Source organism: Dromaius novaehollandiae, chromosome 15 (genome assembly GCF_036370855.1).
Source record: "Dromaius novaehollandiae isolate bDroNov1 chromosome 15, bDroNov1.hap1, whole genome shotgun sequence".
Lineage (NCBI taxonomy): Eukaryota > Metazoa > Chordata > Aves > Casuariiformes > Dromaiidae > Dromaius > Dromaius novaehollandiae.
The window spans coordinates 2,651,113-2,667,272 of NC_088112.1; positions in this window are offsets into that span (position 1 = coordinate 2,651,113).

Genomic DNA, 16,160 nt, shown 5'->3' on the forward strand with positions numbered 1-16,160 from the left:
AGAGGAAGAGGCCCTTGGACGCTGCTTATCATCAGCAAGAGGGACCTTGCAGATCTGCATGAATAAGAGCATGAGAGGGAGGAGTGGGAGAAACAAAGATGATGACTGGAGAAGAGTATGTAGAAGAGGCTGGCTGGGACAGAACCAGGACAGGCAACCTGGGGACCTGCAGTCTTGCATGGCTTGCATCTCATTGCAGTCTCTCCAGGTTGCTGTTAGGGTCTCAGCTGGAATACAGGTTTCCAGCAGCCCAGGGTATCACAGGCTGACTGGCAGAGGGGACAAGCATCCCACAGTGCTGGAGGGCCTCACAATGCCTTGCTGATTCCTCTTTGGTCAGCTTTCATGGACTGAGTGGGACAGACAGAATGGTCCTCAGGGCCTGCTCTGTGCTCAGCCAGTGTGTCCAGGGCACCAGCAACTTTTGCTGACTGCCAGCAGCTTCCTGATGCTCAGCAAATGTCCCTCCTGCACTACCAACTCTCTGGTCCTTGACTGGGAACTGCTTATGGACTTAGTGCCTTGGAAGTTCATCTGGGGTGATAAAGTGCACCGTGAGGTGAGCTACTCACCTATTCTTTGAGGGCTTGATTCCTGCAGGCTTCTGGGATGCAGGGAAGTGAATAACAATGTCATTTACAATCCCACATTGAGACACATCCCCTCCTTCAGCACAGTCAGCATCCAAAGGAAAGAGCTGCTAAAAGAACTTCCCAAGATGCAAAACAAGGAATAGGAAGGAGGGAGGGGTGGGTTCCTGTGTGAATTCTTCTTTGGCCCTTGGCTATTGTGTTGCTTCCTTCTTTCTTCCTGTGGGCTGCAAGGGAGCAGGGCTTTATCAGGGCACCACATCAGACCAGGTAATCGAGGCCACAGCTGCTTCCTGCTTTCCCTGGTACACCACTCCATATGCAGGATGGAAGGAGATGAATAAGATGCTCTGCTGCTGAGAAACTCCGGCAAGGAACAGCGTGTGATTTCACTCCCCCACACCAGCCAGAGCACAAATCCTTGTTTCTAGGGGCTCCTGCTGCCTCTCTCCCAGCCTACTTAACATCAGTTATCCCAAACAGGGAGCAGTCGTCTAAAACTCTGCTAATAGACTTTGCGAGAGCACAGTGCTGGGTCTAATTAACCGCCTGATGGCTCCTCTGTATTGGACATGCATGAGTCCCTCACACACAAGATGTGTGATCCACTTTGCCTGTGTGCTCCTGGGCATGCCTCGTCAGAGAGCTGTCTGCATTGCTGTGGTTTATGATGTCTGAGTGCAGGGAGGAGGCTGGGATGGAGAGCCCAGGACCGGCAAGGACGGATGGGTTCAGGAGCAAGGTGAAGCCATGCTGAGACTCAGGTGAGATCTGGTGCTGCTGCTTCTCATTTGGCTGGTAGCTGGCTGAAGGTGGGAGTTTTGCCACAGTCTCCCACTGTGACAAACAGTCCCCTCCCAGGTCTTGCTGTCTCCCATTGATGGGGACAGCACTCCTTACTCCAAGGGGTGCTGTATAGTGCCTGGAAGAGGGGAGGAGACCCAAAAAAGAGACCGTCTGGGTCTCGCTGGGATAGCCTGGTTAATCCCATGCACCAGGCCAGCGCAGTCGAGAGAGAAGGAGAACTAAAAGCCAAAGCTGCCTACAGCACCAGCGGCATTGCATAGGGACTCCGAGAAAATCACAGTGAGCCAGAGGCTTCGGGCAGGCTGAGGGAGAGGGGCTGGCTGCAGCATCCCTCCCATTTCCCTTCTCATCCCATCTGTACACACAAAGGCTGGGGTACGGACCCCACAGGGGCTGGGGGAGGCACTATCTGAGAGGCGCCTACATCCAGTGAGTGATGCACAGAGGAAAGGGGTAGACGCCCAGCACAGGAAAAAGCGGAACACTGTTAGTTTGATTGGCTTCATCCAAATGAATACACTGCCAGAAGAAAAGAAGTGCAGGAGTCTAGGGGAGCTTAGGAGGAGCAGGTGGGATCCATGCAACTCCCTGAGGCCCAGTTGTCCCCATATACAACCCCTCAGGAGGACAACTGGGCAGCAGTACCACCAGACAGCAATGCCAGCATGTGGAAGGACAAGGAAAGCAAAGCCTCCAGATTCAGAACAGCCTCCAGGCTCCTAGTGGGCATGGTGGGGTGTACCCGTGGATTGATCAGCTATCAGTCCCACCAGAACTGCCCAGAACCAGCCCCTGTGGTAAGCTAAAAGAAAACTATTGCTTCTTGGTGGGCTCATGGGAAAGCCAGGTTCCCTCCAGGGCTGCCAAGGTTATCTGGGAATAGCAATTGCATTGCATAAAGACAGATTCACCATCCAAAAGATCAGTCACCAGTCTGCATCAGACTGGTGACTGATGAAGAAAATGGAATGTTTCAAAACACTTCCAAAAGAAATGTGAGATATCACAAATAGTCCAGAAGTCAGGTCATTCTTCTGGGCTGTGGGAGAGTTAAGCCTGTCCAACCAGGAACCCCAGTCACTGGGCAATAAAGGCTCTCTTGGAGACCCTCCTGCTGTTGTACTTCTGTTTTGTGTGCACAATTAAACCCTTGTTGGGTTAGAGAGGGACAGACTGACTCCCAACAGGAGCTGAACTGCCATGTTCATATTTCATCTGACAGCCTGGGCCACCAACATGGTGCTCTTCTAGGATCCTCCTTCCCTGACCGCAGATTTCACCCTAAATCTGAGAAGTTTATGTTAGTGCTAAAAACAATTACAAAAATTCATGGGAGAAAAATCCACCATGGCAGATTAAATGCAAAATACAACTTCTATCATGGGAATTTTCTACACTGCAAATGTCTGGGACAAAACGTGGGAAATTGTCACTTTGCATCTGTCGTGTTGTTATACTCTTCACAAAGCACTTAGGTTAGGTGGGCCTTTGGTCTGAGCCAGTGTAACCACTCCTGAGTTCTTCTAAGAAACTTTCCCAACCAGCACCCTCTCAAGATCTATGTGTATCCAGCTATGGACTCAGTTTCAGTGAACTGGAATTTTTTTCGATGCCAAACCATTTCACTGAAAGCTCCATGAAAATGCATGTGTCTGTGTGTCCAGCTTCATGTAACTCTCCTGTGGGGGCTTTTGTTCTGGTGCCTGAGTGTCATGCAGCAGTCCCTGCACAAAGCAAGAATACACTGCAGGACTGCACACACAGGGTGGCAGTGGGGGTTTTCTGCTGGTAAGTATTAACATGTCACCCTCCACGCTTCTCTGCCACATAATATAGGGCATCAAATTGCACTGATGAATGCTTTCAGCAGCAGGTTTATTGGAGAGACTCACACTGAACCTCTAGCTTCTTTCTGACATACATGCCGAAAAGCCTTTCCTTGTATTGGTAGTACTGCCAGCCAGAAGCCTCCTGGTTGTGTGGTACGGCCTGTGATCTCTGGAGCTCGAGAGCTTTCCTAGAAGCCATTCTCAATTTCTGGTCAGTGCTCATTCAAGTAAAGACCATATTGTTGTGCTGGCACAGCATGGCTCTTCACCTCTGGAGCCTGTGCTGTTTCAGCAGAGTGGCAGTCACTGGTGCCTGTGTGTGGAGGGTAAGGCTGGGGTCTAGCTCCTCCTGCCAGCCCCGGGGCCTGTTTGCAAGTTGTTTACTTTTATCCTGTGCTTGATGGATCTGTGCATGGATTCACTGCTGTCAGATGATTTTCTACCAGTTTCTTCATGCAGCAGCTTAAGGTTAGTCCTGACTGCCAGGATGAGTCAAAAGTCTTTTTTTTTTGAGGGGAGGGGTAATCTCTGAAGCAGGCAAATCCCTCCCTCTGTTTGTAAATGAATATTTGTAGGCTATAGATGTGGTTGGTGGTTTATTCTCAGAGAGGGATCCAATCTGACTGTAATGGATTATGTTGTCTACTGCAGGAGAGTTCACTGCCCCGTACACAGGTGCTTCTCTAGCTGCTTGCCCTCTGGCACCTCGCTGCTGTGAAAGGGGTAGCCACCTGGCCATCATCCAGGTACACGTCCATCTAAACAGTCAAGAATGGCATCCTGGAGGTGTGCAGGAGTGCATGTCAGCATCTTATTTACGTTTGAGCTAGGGTACACAATTTCCTGTGTTGGGCTAGGTTAGCGCCTTCCTTTTGCTCCTGCATTGTGTCAGAGGTCCCAGGAGCAATCAGTAGTGTATTTAAATGTCATTGTTTTTCCAAGGATGATGTTTTGTTCATGGGTCAAGTTTCCAGGTCAGATTACTTTCAGCTGGGGCTCCTCAAGCCAGGATGGTTGGGCTCTGCATCCCTTTGTCTGGTTACATTCTTCCTAGAAGGACTTGGTGAGCTGGTGCATTATGTTTCTTCATTCCTTGCTCTTTGATTTTGTTTTTGTACAGGACTATTGATCTGTAGCCCTGCAGGGTGATGGCGGTAGCATACGGGAGTCCCTGTGCTATGTGTTGGAAAGAACACTTGCTTTTACCCAGCTGTGGCTGTATCAAAGCAATTGTTTTCCATTTTTGGTCTCATTTTGGGCTCCTTCCCACCCTATTGCCATGGGCTAAAGAATAGCTTTGCTCCCCTTGTGGAACTTTTGTGGCCATGTTAATATTGTTTGAAGTATTGCCATAATGTTTGTTTAAAAACATATTAATTAGGTTTTCAGTAATTGGGGTTTTCAGGGCTCTCTCATATTGTTCGGCTGGTATAATTTGTTCTATTGATCTTCCTCGAGTTATAACTCAGGGCCAATCTTCAGCAAGGCTGCAGTGTGCAGCTTGCTGTTGCTATTCAGTGTGATTTGTTTACACACTAGACTGGTGGCCTGTGGTCTGATAAGTAGGGCTGTTTTCTGACTGTTAGCACATTTCCATCATTGCGAACCAAATCCATCCTGGAAGCTGATCACTCTTCTCACCTCCCAAGTCCCGATAAGACACACAGTTGCATATGCGCACAGTCCAAGACACATGCAGGGGTGCCTCGGAAAGGCCCCGGCTGTGGGCACCTGGAGCCTTTCTGAGACATCCTGCAGACAGCTCGCAGTCACATTGGCTTCACTATGACAGACCCAGAGACACTGTGGCTGTCTCCTGCTGCGGTGCGGCTCTGCGATGGGTTTCCATGGTAACCCCAAGGCTCATTCCCCGACTCCAGGTTTTTCAAAAGCGAAAATTTTTGTTTCCATCAAAAGAGCCTTTCTGCTGGGAGACTCAGAGCCACCTCCCCCAGCCAAAGCTGAGCCTGCCAGCTAATGAGCTCAGTCTGGGGAGTCGGGTGCCAGCAGCCTGTGCTCCCAGAAACTATTTCCACAGGCAGTCTGCCCTCGTCCTGCAATGGATGCATTTACTCACCACCCACCTTGAGTGGGTGCCATGCTGCAGAACTGGGCTAGTGATGCACATGGGCCACTGGGCTGGGCCCTGCATTAGCCCTTCACTCTCTTCACAGGCAATGAGCAGTTTTCTGAGCATCCTTCCACCCTCCTGGAGGGGAAGCCTCTCTCCCTGCATATGACCTGCACCAAGTCTGTCTGTCCATCCAGGTGCCCAGCCAGGCCCCTTTCCCGTGTGTCCTTCTTCAGCAGGACCAGGAGCAGGACAGTGAAGCCCCCAGTGCCCCAGCAGTGATAGCAGAGAGCATCGGCCTGTGAAGGGACATAGCAGAGCTGAAGGCTTGCAGTCCTCTGTCATTGCTGAGCTGTCTTGTCACCAGTTGTAACAGCAGCATCTGGCTCCTTGCCACCCGTGTGCATCTTCGCAGCTGTCCCGATGCACCTGGCCATTGCGTGAGGTCTGGTAGAGATGTGATCATTTTTCTGCCAGCAGACACAATACATTTCCGAACAATAGTCATTGTGCAACTCATCTCTACATTTAACAGAATTTTACAGGCAGAATAAATCTCAAGGCCTTCATAAATCTTGTCAATGAGGTAAGGAATGTGCATCCAGAGCATCATGTTGAGTAAATCCTGCCCAGCTCCAGGACACGAGGAGCATTCTATATTTCACACCTGCTTTAGAGCACATCAGGAGATACATGAAATACAGAAACGAAACCACTGCACTTTACAAAGACTCCACTTTCCCCTCCCTGCACTGTGGTGCTCCAGATTGTCAGCTAGATGGAAAATGAGATTTTCCAGACTAGCTGCGAAGGTCCACCAGGCTTTGCTCAATAGCCTGAGCTTGAGTGAAAGTTCCCCAGCTTTTGCAGCAACTAGACCAGTGCTGTTGCATCCAAGAATTGCATTTTCATTCTGCAGTAAAGGTCTGAACAAAATCTGAGTGGATGAGTCTACTTCATAAGGTCTCAAATCTCCACATGCCCTTAGTGATTCTCTTCACAGTGCCCAGTCACACTTTGGCAATTGCTATGGAACCAGGGGTTTCTGGCTGCTGATGGGGATTGCTAGGACTTTTGGCACTGAGGAGATAGGGAGCTGCTGTATGTCAGCTGTTAGCTCATCTTTCTGGTTTGTCTCAGCAGTGAAAACATCTAGGAGTGCCATCCCCTAAACGAGCATCAATACATTTCAGAGTTAACTGCACAGAGGGGGAGATTTCTGGAAAAGAAAACACTCCTTCCTACAGATTAACAACAATACTAATTTAAAAAAAAGCAAGGGACCTTCAGTCCAAGGTCAGCTGCTTGGATATGTTTTGAGCTTGTCACATCTGCCACAGCTTCCCTGAAACTGTGGGTCTGAGCCTGCAGTCCCAAGCACATGGAAGCAGCAATATGGGCAGGACAGAAAAGGTTCTGTGGGATGATCCTAGTAGCTGCCTAAGAAAAGGCATTTCAAGCATGTCCAGTCTAATGATCTGCAACTCCAGCAATGCGATGGTTTGTTCTGCAGCTTAGAAGACAGTCTAATTCCTAATTTTTCCAGCCATATCTCCCTTTTGGACAGATATTTGAATAGAGCAAATGTCTGGAAATTCAAGCCATTCTGCAAAATAAGCTTACTAGTTAAGACATAGACTGATCCATACATTGATTATGTTTACAGGTACATATTCTTGGAGAAAGGTGATAGCGGATGGGGAGGAGGGCTGGAAAGGGAGTAGAGAGGTGTTTGGAGCGTAGGCATGGTGACCAAACTGTGGGAGGGAATACACATGGGTCTCAGCAGGGCTATCACTGTGAGCAGTGGATGCAGTCAAAGCCCACCAGAGCTCGCCTCTGCTGCCTGGTCTAGTTGCTCTAGCTCTCGGTTTTCTGATGTCTCAGCTGCTGCCAGTGAAAGGATGTAGGAGAAAACAGTGAGTGCCCTGCCACATAGCTGCCAAAAAAAAGATAGAGACATGAAAGCAGGTGAATCCAGAAGGCTTTGAGAAGGTGAAGAGAGGGCAGGAGATATCTCGCTGATCTCAGAGGCATGACCTGCATCTTTTTTTGAGGCTATATATGGGTAAGAACCAAAGGCCTTTATGGACCTGAGAGCTGAAACAACAGGCCCACCATGACTGGGGGCAGTCTAGAGCTGAGCCACGATGCTGGAGGACTTCTCCTGAGTGAAAGCCCTGGGCAAAGGGAGGATGTTTCCATGCTATCAGATGCATAAGTACATATGGGTGCAAAAGGCAGTGGGAGAGCAGAGGTGCTTGGCATTTTGTCTGAGAGAGAAGCTGGAGGATTCAGAGCATTTTTTGAAATAGGATTACTGCCAATAAATATGACTTTCCAATCCATTTTCTCCCTAACAAAACTAAGGCTCAGTGAACTGCTAAGGTCAGGGAAAAAGCATTAATCTCTACAACATCCTAGTGCTTAGGTCTGGCAGATCTAGACTGCCTAGTGGCAGCTGTAAGTGCCCTGGTAACCTGCAGCGGTGAGGAGGTGAGAGCTTCTTGTATGGGACTGAGTTGCAGCAGTGGAAGGAGGGGAGCCTGGGCGTACCTGATCCATTCACACAGTCTTTGGGAACTGGGCAGTGGGTGCATAGAGCTGTGGTAAATATCAGATGCATGCATGTTGACACAAATCTGAGACCTCAGCCTCCATCTGAGTGACAAAAGAGATCCGGTTTTCTCTGCAAATACCTGTTGTTCCTCCTTACGCACAAGAACTGCCAAAATCAGACTGCAGCCATCCACCTGGGTCTGCTCTCCCTGTAGCCTTGTGTCTGTCAAGTCATGTTGCTGTAGTAAGTGTCTGGCCAATGCAACCTGGAGCATTGAATCACAGTGTGGTTCTTCTCTTCCCTCCCCACAAGAGCCTAGTTTCTCCCTGAGCTTGTCCTCAAGGGGTGTCAGTAATTTTCTCTGCTTCTCACTGCAGAAACCTGACCCTGCCAGACACTGAACCTGAGAGAGAGGCTCTGGGGTCTTCTTTCACTCTCATTCTCCACCCTTTGCTGTCTCTGCTATCTGATGCCATGCAAATGTTCCTAGACTCCATAAATGCTTTGTCTTTCTCAGTCTCATCTCTGATTTCCATGGTACATCAGAAAAGAAGAGGCTGACTTTCCTGACTTCCCTGCTGTGTACTCATTTTGACCTGTGAAGGGGAAGTGCAAAGTGTGTACAGAACATGGGCAGATAAAAAGTCTCCACCGATTCAAGGGCAGACTAAATGAGTTCATGGATGAGAACTGCACAGAGGGTACTAAAAACATAGTAATGATGTCTGACTCTGGAAGTCCCTGAACTGCAAATTGTGGGAGGCTAGGTGATTATTACAGAGAAACATCATACATGCTCACCCTGTCTTTATTCTCTTTCCCAGCATTTGCTCTGGCCTCTTATTAGGGAGAGGTACTGCACTAAGCAGCCCTCTGGTGTCACCCAGCCTACCTGTTCCTGTGTCCTGTTCAGTAATACCACGGAGGAAATATCCCCAAACCATCTTGTGTAGGAGGAAACAAGCACATGAAGTGTGAGGACATGAATTTCCCCCAAACCCTGTCTGCAGAAAACTACCATTGCCCAGTGGTGCCAAGAACTTCTAAATGTGGAAAGCAAATGGAAGCCAAAGGATAAAATATATGATGATGGTGCTAACGCTCTACTATCAGATAGTAGAGAGTACTATAGTAGTACTGATAGTACAGCTGACAGTAGAGATACCCTCTCACCTATACAGTGCCCTGGAGCCTGCTGGCCACCAGCAGGAATGGCAGAGTCAGAAGCTGCTGCAGTTACAGGACATGAGCATCTACCAAGGCCTAGTTATTCAACAGTGAGCAGGTTAAATAGTCCTCCACCGCCTATCTCTTGTTCCCCTGCTTTTGTGGGAGGAACTAACCCACATTAAAAATGACTGTGTTGTTTGAATGATTATTTTTTATCCCAGATTAATGCAGAGAAATGCCTCTAAAGATGACCCAAGGGCATGTGTTGCTGCCCATACTGTCTTCATGTATTCAAGGCCTGATAGGACATCCTGGTGTTAGGACTTCTCTCAATCAGATTTTGTTTGAACTGAACCACATTTTTCTGGAACAAAAAGTTAAAAAACCACAAACAGAAACCATCATAGCTCTAGGGCATATGCTCCAACAGTTAATTGCCCTCACTGCTATGTCTAGTTTGAATTTGCTGAGTTACTACTTCTAGCTCTGGATCTCCTTCTACTTTGGTTCCTAGACCAAAAAGTCTATAATCAAAGTTTTATCCCCCGGCAGGCCCATACAGACTGATCAAATCACCACATCATCTCATTCTTTTTAAGCTGGACATTAAAATTCAGCATTTATCTGCATGCATTTTGGCTACATTCACTTTGTCAGGTGAAGCTGTGCTGAATGGAGGAAGGATTAGTTGGAGGAATTTGACAGGGCTGCCGCTGTGATAAGGAAGGGACTAGTTTACCTTGCAGGACCATTTCAGTGCTAGCTCTGAAGTAAATGCCAGTAGTGCACAGACTGAACACAGGCAGCACACTTGGCTGAGGTGCCCAGGGTGGGCGCAAGGATGACAGAAGCAATTGCTCCATAGGTGTCCTCATGGCAGGGCAGGCTGAATGAGTCTGGTCCATGTGGTGCAGACCAAAGGTAAGGGGCTCCCGATGGCCCCATTTGACCTAGACCTGCATTTTGCCTTTGCAAAGAGCAGGATTTGGCTGTTGTCTGGGAGCATTCATGGGCTCCATTCCCAGAGCATTTCGTAAGGGCAGATGGCTAGGAGGTAGGAAGCAAAGGTGTCGGCACACATTCGATGGAGGAATAATTGGGAGGAGGCAAAGCTGGAGGAGGTTTTGGGGCAGAGATGAACTCCCATTGCATCTGCCACTGGAATCCCCTCCTGCCCTCCTACACAGGCTGCAGTGCTGACCTTTCCTTGCTCCTAAACTTGTCAACATGACCCTTTTGCTGATCTAGGAATGATTTCCCATTGACATATGAAAGGTTCTTGGGAATGTCAGTTTTTTCTCTTGTTTACTTTTTTGCCCAGCAATTAACTGAATTTCAGTGACTCCTATTCAGCTGGAGCTGTGCACTGTGGGCTCACCTGCCAGTGCCAATTTGACCTGGATTGTGTTTGAATACATGATTATATTTCTGTCAAATTTGCAACAGCAAACCACATGCTATTTATTCTGACTTCATCCTGGTTACAGGCTGGCTGTAAAAGGGCAGAAAATACTGAATATGGCAGGAAGTTTGCTGGGGAAAAGCAAATTCCACCGAATGCTTTGAACAGCTGAACCATGTGAGTGAGTTTGTACTGGATTAGGGATCTGAAAGCAGCAGTGTTCTTTGGCCCACTATTGGGCACTGACATCAGATATGCCAAAGCCATCTTACATCAACAGCAAAATCTGAACTGCAGAACTTCCTAGATGTTGTTACAGTGCAACATATGTACCAGCAAGAGGTGTTGTCTATGCACTAGGTCCAATGAACTTAGAAGTTGCTGGCTTTTTATAGAGTCTAGGCATGAAAAAAATTGTCAAGCAGATGTTAGAACTGGGAAAAGGTCATTAGATGCAGGGGAGCCTTCTCACTTTCCCACAAGCAAGCAACTGGAGGGGGTCTCCAAATTCTGCCCTGCAAGGAGGGTGTCCATCTTCCCAATGGCTCTACTTTAGCAGAACTCCAGGACAGCAAATGTTTCTTGGAGAATAATCCCGCATTACCTATGAGATCTGAAACAACTTTTTGAAAGCTCTGGTTTTCTGCAGTTGTCCCAGAAACCAGATATCGTTTTCAATTCCCTGCATATATCTCACCTCCCTCCAAACCTTCATGTATTGCACCCCCCTGTTTGGCATGACCCCCAAGAACACAGGCACTGAGCTATCCCTGAGGAGGTAAAAATGGCAGAGTCCCCAGCAGCTGGGCACTTTGCACTGTTCCAGCCTGCAGTATTGTCTCCTCTGGAAGACTTGTCGGTGTGTGTCTCCTACCTCCCCACAGGTATGGGAGACAAACTACCTGCCTTTCTGGGTGAAGGCTCTCTGCTGGAGAGCAGAGGGCTGGCTAGGGCTGCCCCAGAGAAGGAAGGAACCTTATCCTTGGGGCAGTACCTGAGAGAGGCTGATCTAGGAGAGAGACATTACAAACTCACTGGTACCTTGGAGAACCTGACATCCTGGACAGCACTGGGAATGGGAGCACAGTCAAGCACTTTTAGCACAGATCCAACCAAAGAAGAGAGTCTCCTTTGGACAGAAAAGGACCAAACACACTCTCCAGCTGCAGGAATAGCAGCAAGATGGTCAGCGTTTCTAGCCCTGTACCTTGCAGAGGCACCCAGGTTAGCAAGCACCCTGTGGCCTCAGGGAGGAAGCGGTGAAGTCTCCTGAAAGAGCTGAGACCTGTACTGTGTTGCTCATGGTGAGTTCTGTGAGGAGGCAGGGGCCACAGGGAGAATAGCTCCCCTTTGCTTTGGCCAGGTGGAGGGAGGTGCAGCCACTTCCCTGAGCCTCTCTGAACAGGCATGGCTGGGGGAGCATTGCAGAGGACAGTGTGAAGCAGAGGGCAGCAAGCCAGCAGACGAGGGACCCAATGCATATCCTGACTGCCGAGAAGAGCAGGGGGCAGATGACCAGCCAGAAACAGAGACAGGGAGAAAGAGACCCAGAGGGCACTGTGGAGGGTTTCTGGAAATGACTGAAAACTGCTAGACTGAGAACAAGTGTAGAAGAAAGCATGAAACCCCCTGGACAGTGGGCAGGGGAAAGCTTTCCTTATAATCTCTCGTATTTTTATTCTATCTTATTCCAGCAAAACAGAATTTATTCCATTTTAGAAGTTTTCTTGTGCTAGTTTGTGTTTTGCTAAAACCTGGCTTTAAAAAGCATCAGGCAGCCCCCCACACACATCTCTGGCCAGCTTGGGGCCCTGCACAACACTCTACTGATTACAAGCAAATGCAGGGTGCTGAGATGGATACCCCAGCCTGGGGCATGCTTGACATGGGTCAGGCCCTAGGTATTTTCTTTCCAGACAGGTCTGTCAACTGGCAATGATACATCATTCCTCCTTACTTTCTAATTCCTTCTCTGATGGATACAGCCAGCCGTTCTCCAAACCTGACATTTATAGCACCAGTTTTCTCTGGGTATAAATATAACCTGAATGCGTTGGAGTAGCAGGAAAATCATTTAAATGTTCCCTTTGACAGCAAGTTTGAAGATTACTGACACTAAAACCACTTACTTATATTGTTCTGTATCATCCTGCACTCAGCCTTCAATCATCCTCATTACAGGTGTGTCAGGCACTTTGCACAGGGCTTCATGCATGAGCTCACCCTCTCCCGCCTGCTGCCCAGGCCATGACACATCCTAGAAGCCCAGAGACCCTCATACTCCCACTTTAAATAGACTGCACACCTAGTAGCCACACCAGTGGCTGATCATGCATACCTGCACCAAAGTCATAGGGTGAACAGACAAGTGTACACAGAAGCCTAAGGTGAGTGTGAGATGGGTGTGTGAGAGGTATGTACAGATATACTCTCCAGTGTATGTATACCTTTGGCATATCTTAGTGAAAACTGGGGAAGCAAGGAACTCTAGTTGCTTTTGTGTCCAGTCTTCCAGTCCCCACCCTTAGGATAACAGCACCAGCCTATATGTGATAGATAGATTCAAATGTGTATTTAATTTGCCTAACATGCAGATAGACAATCTTCAAATCCAAATGTGGTTCAGTATGCCTTGGCCTGTCTCTGTTGTCCAACTGGATACATTGTGATCTGGCTCAGAGCAATAGAAGAAGCGGATGGTCCAGCACGCAAGCAACATGAACACCTGGGAGTGGCCAACAAATGGACATGGACCCATTTCTCTTCTCCATGGGCAGCCATAGGTGATGGTTGACATTGTGAGTGGCAGGACAGGGCAGAACCATGAGCTCCACATGCAACTGTTGCCAGCGAGGGCTGCAGACTTGCTACACTCTGGGAAGGGGGCTCTTGGGAAGGGGCCATGGTGCTGCCTTCAGAGGAGTCAGTGCTGCTGTTGCCTAGGGGCTGGCCACCCTTCCTGCTCCAGATCAATGCAAAGACAATGTTAGCGTGAATGTGTGCAGAATCTGTCATGGGATGCAAGCAAATACCTGTCACCGAGCTGCCGAGGACGGTCCCCTGCAAGACGCCTTACCCTTGCCATGACAGAAATGAAAGCAGAACAGCTCATTCCACAGGGATATTAAAACAGCCCTCAGGCAGCTGGTCTCTAGGAGGAGGTTCCTCCACTACTCCCATTTCCCAAAGCCTGTCATTGCAGAAGGTGTGGGGGGAGGGGGGCAGCAGATACTGAAAAAGGAGCGGATAACTAACAGGCACCGTGGCAGGTAGTAACACATTACGCTGACGCACCAGCTTCTGCATACATGAGCAGGTGATGAGACAAGTACAATGCTTTAAAAGCTGGGCAGAGAGATGAGCCCTTAGGTACTGTGTATTCTTGTGACTGAGACAAAAGCTAGTCAGGGTATTATATGTGATGGGAATCCAGAGATCTTAAAAAACATCAGGATAAATGTGTTTCCCTGCACATCCACAATAGTTTTCTGGGCCCATTGAGTGGGGCCACAGCTCTCTCAGGACTAACACAGGGGAAATGCTGAAGGATCTCAACCAGAGCCATCCAGAGGTGTGAAATACGAGAGCAAAAACACTACAAGGGAAAGAGTTCTAAAAGATACAGACATTAAAGAAAGAGATTGTGATGAAAAGGGGTGCCAAATGCATGGTGACACAGCAAAGGATAGGAGTATTTCATGGAAAGTTTGCAGCAAGCTGCTCTGCAATTACATCTCCTTTGGACCAAATAGGTCAGGCTGGGCTCTGCTGTCACGTACTGTTACACTAGGAATGACCTGAAGAAATGCATTTTTCCTTTCTGAGAATGTAAATGGATGTACTCCCAACTGCAGATGTAGCTGGTGCATGCCCTGTCCAGGCAGTGACCCCAGTGCAGGCAGGCTGCTGGGACTGTGTCCTTGGATGCACTGCAGCTGCAGTATAGTCAGGCACTTCTTTCCAGGGAGGAGATCACTCAACATGTGCCCTTGTCTCTGGTGATGCCAGGTGATGTTCTCTCCTGTAAACATAAGGAGAGATGACATATGCTTTGCTTTCTGCTTGGCTGGCTCTAAAGCATTCTGTGGTTAATCCTCTGCTGAGGTGACACACTGCACATTATGGGCCAGAATCAGAGGTGACATGAATGGTGGTGTAAGTGACGTGTTGGTGAGTCGGGGTAAGTGAGTGGAAGGTGGTGTAAAAATCAACATTACTGAGATGCCAGTGGGCAGGGAGAGGCTGAGCAGCAGGACAACCAACCACCTGGAGAACAGGAGAAGAAATTGCAGCACATACAGAGCTTCTTTTCTGGCAGACGCCTGCCAAGACCCAGCACTGATTCTCTACTGGAGTGTAAAACAAGCTGGGTATCAACATGCACAGTAAATCCTATCCTTGGGGAGGAAGGTCAGGGAAAGCTCTTGATCACTGTATTTAAAATGGCAAGCTGAGATCCCACTCAGCATGCCTATGCTTCAGCCTCAGTGAAGGAGGCCAGTTCAGCAGCTCTCTCATGCTCAGTGTCCTTCTCCCCAGAGTCACTCCATACACTAGGCCCTACCACAATACTATCACAAGAAGTGTCCGTTCAGCAAGGTTGTAGCAGTCTGTCAGCTGGCCCCACCGAGGGCACTTGATTATTGACCCTGGCTTCAGCGGTTTCTCCTTACACAATCTTTTAGACAAAACTGTCATATTGGTTTAAAACCAGCCAGACTTTGTGTTGTGGTTTTCTTTAACTAAAAAACCTCATAGCCTATATAACCTTATAGAGGAGGTTTTACACAGACCCTCGTTAGCATACCTAGATTATTCTGCATGAGAGCAATAATATCACTGGTCTTTGCCTTTTGCACTATTTTCTATCCTTTCCTTATGGCAGCTCAAGCTAAACACTGCTTTAATCCATATTCTTGTCTCCCCATATATACATCTCCATATAAAATCAGATAAATTCATGGCTTCATTTATCACAAAGGTGATTTCTCCACTCAAGCTACAGCTTCATGTGCATAGTCACTCTTCCTCTTGTAAGCCCTCCTCCACAGACTAGTGGCAGCATACGGGGAAAATCCAAATATTACTTTTTCTTCTGGATGGAACGTAGAGCCATGCAGCCTCCACCCAGCACACTCTGCACCATCCTGCACCATCTAGTCCAACCTCCCTACTCAAGCAGGGTAACCTACAACACATTGCCCAGGATTGTGTCCAGATGGTTTTTGAATATCTCCAAGGAAGGAGACTCCACAACCTCTCTGGGCAATCTGTTCCAGTGCCCAGTCAGTCACTCTCTCAGTAAAAAAGTTTTTTGTCATGTTCACACAGAGCTTCCTGTGTTTCATTTTGTGCCTGTTGTCTCTTGTTCTATTGCTGGGCACCACTGAAAAGAGTTTGGCCCCATCCTCTTTACAGTCTCCCTGCAGATACTTATACACATTGGTAAGATCCCCCCTCAGTCTTCTCTTCTCCGGGATGAACAGTCCTAGCTCTCTCAAGCCTTTCCTCATATGAGAGATGCTGCAGTCCCTTAATCATCTTAGTACTCCTTTGCTGGACTTGCTCCAGTAGCTCCATGTCCCTCTTGTATAGGGGACACCAGAACTGGACACAGTACTCCAGATGTGGCCTTACCAGGGCTGAGCAGAGGTGAAGGATCACCTCCATCAACCTGTTGGCAATGCGCTTCCTAATGCAACCCAGGATACTATTGGCCTTCTCTGCCACA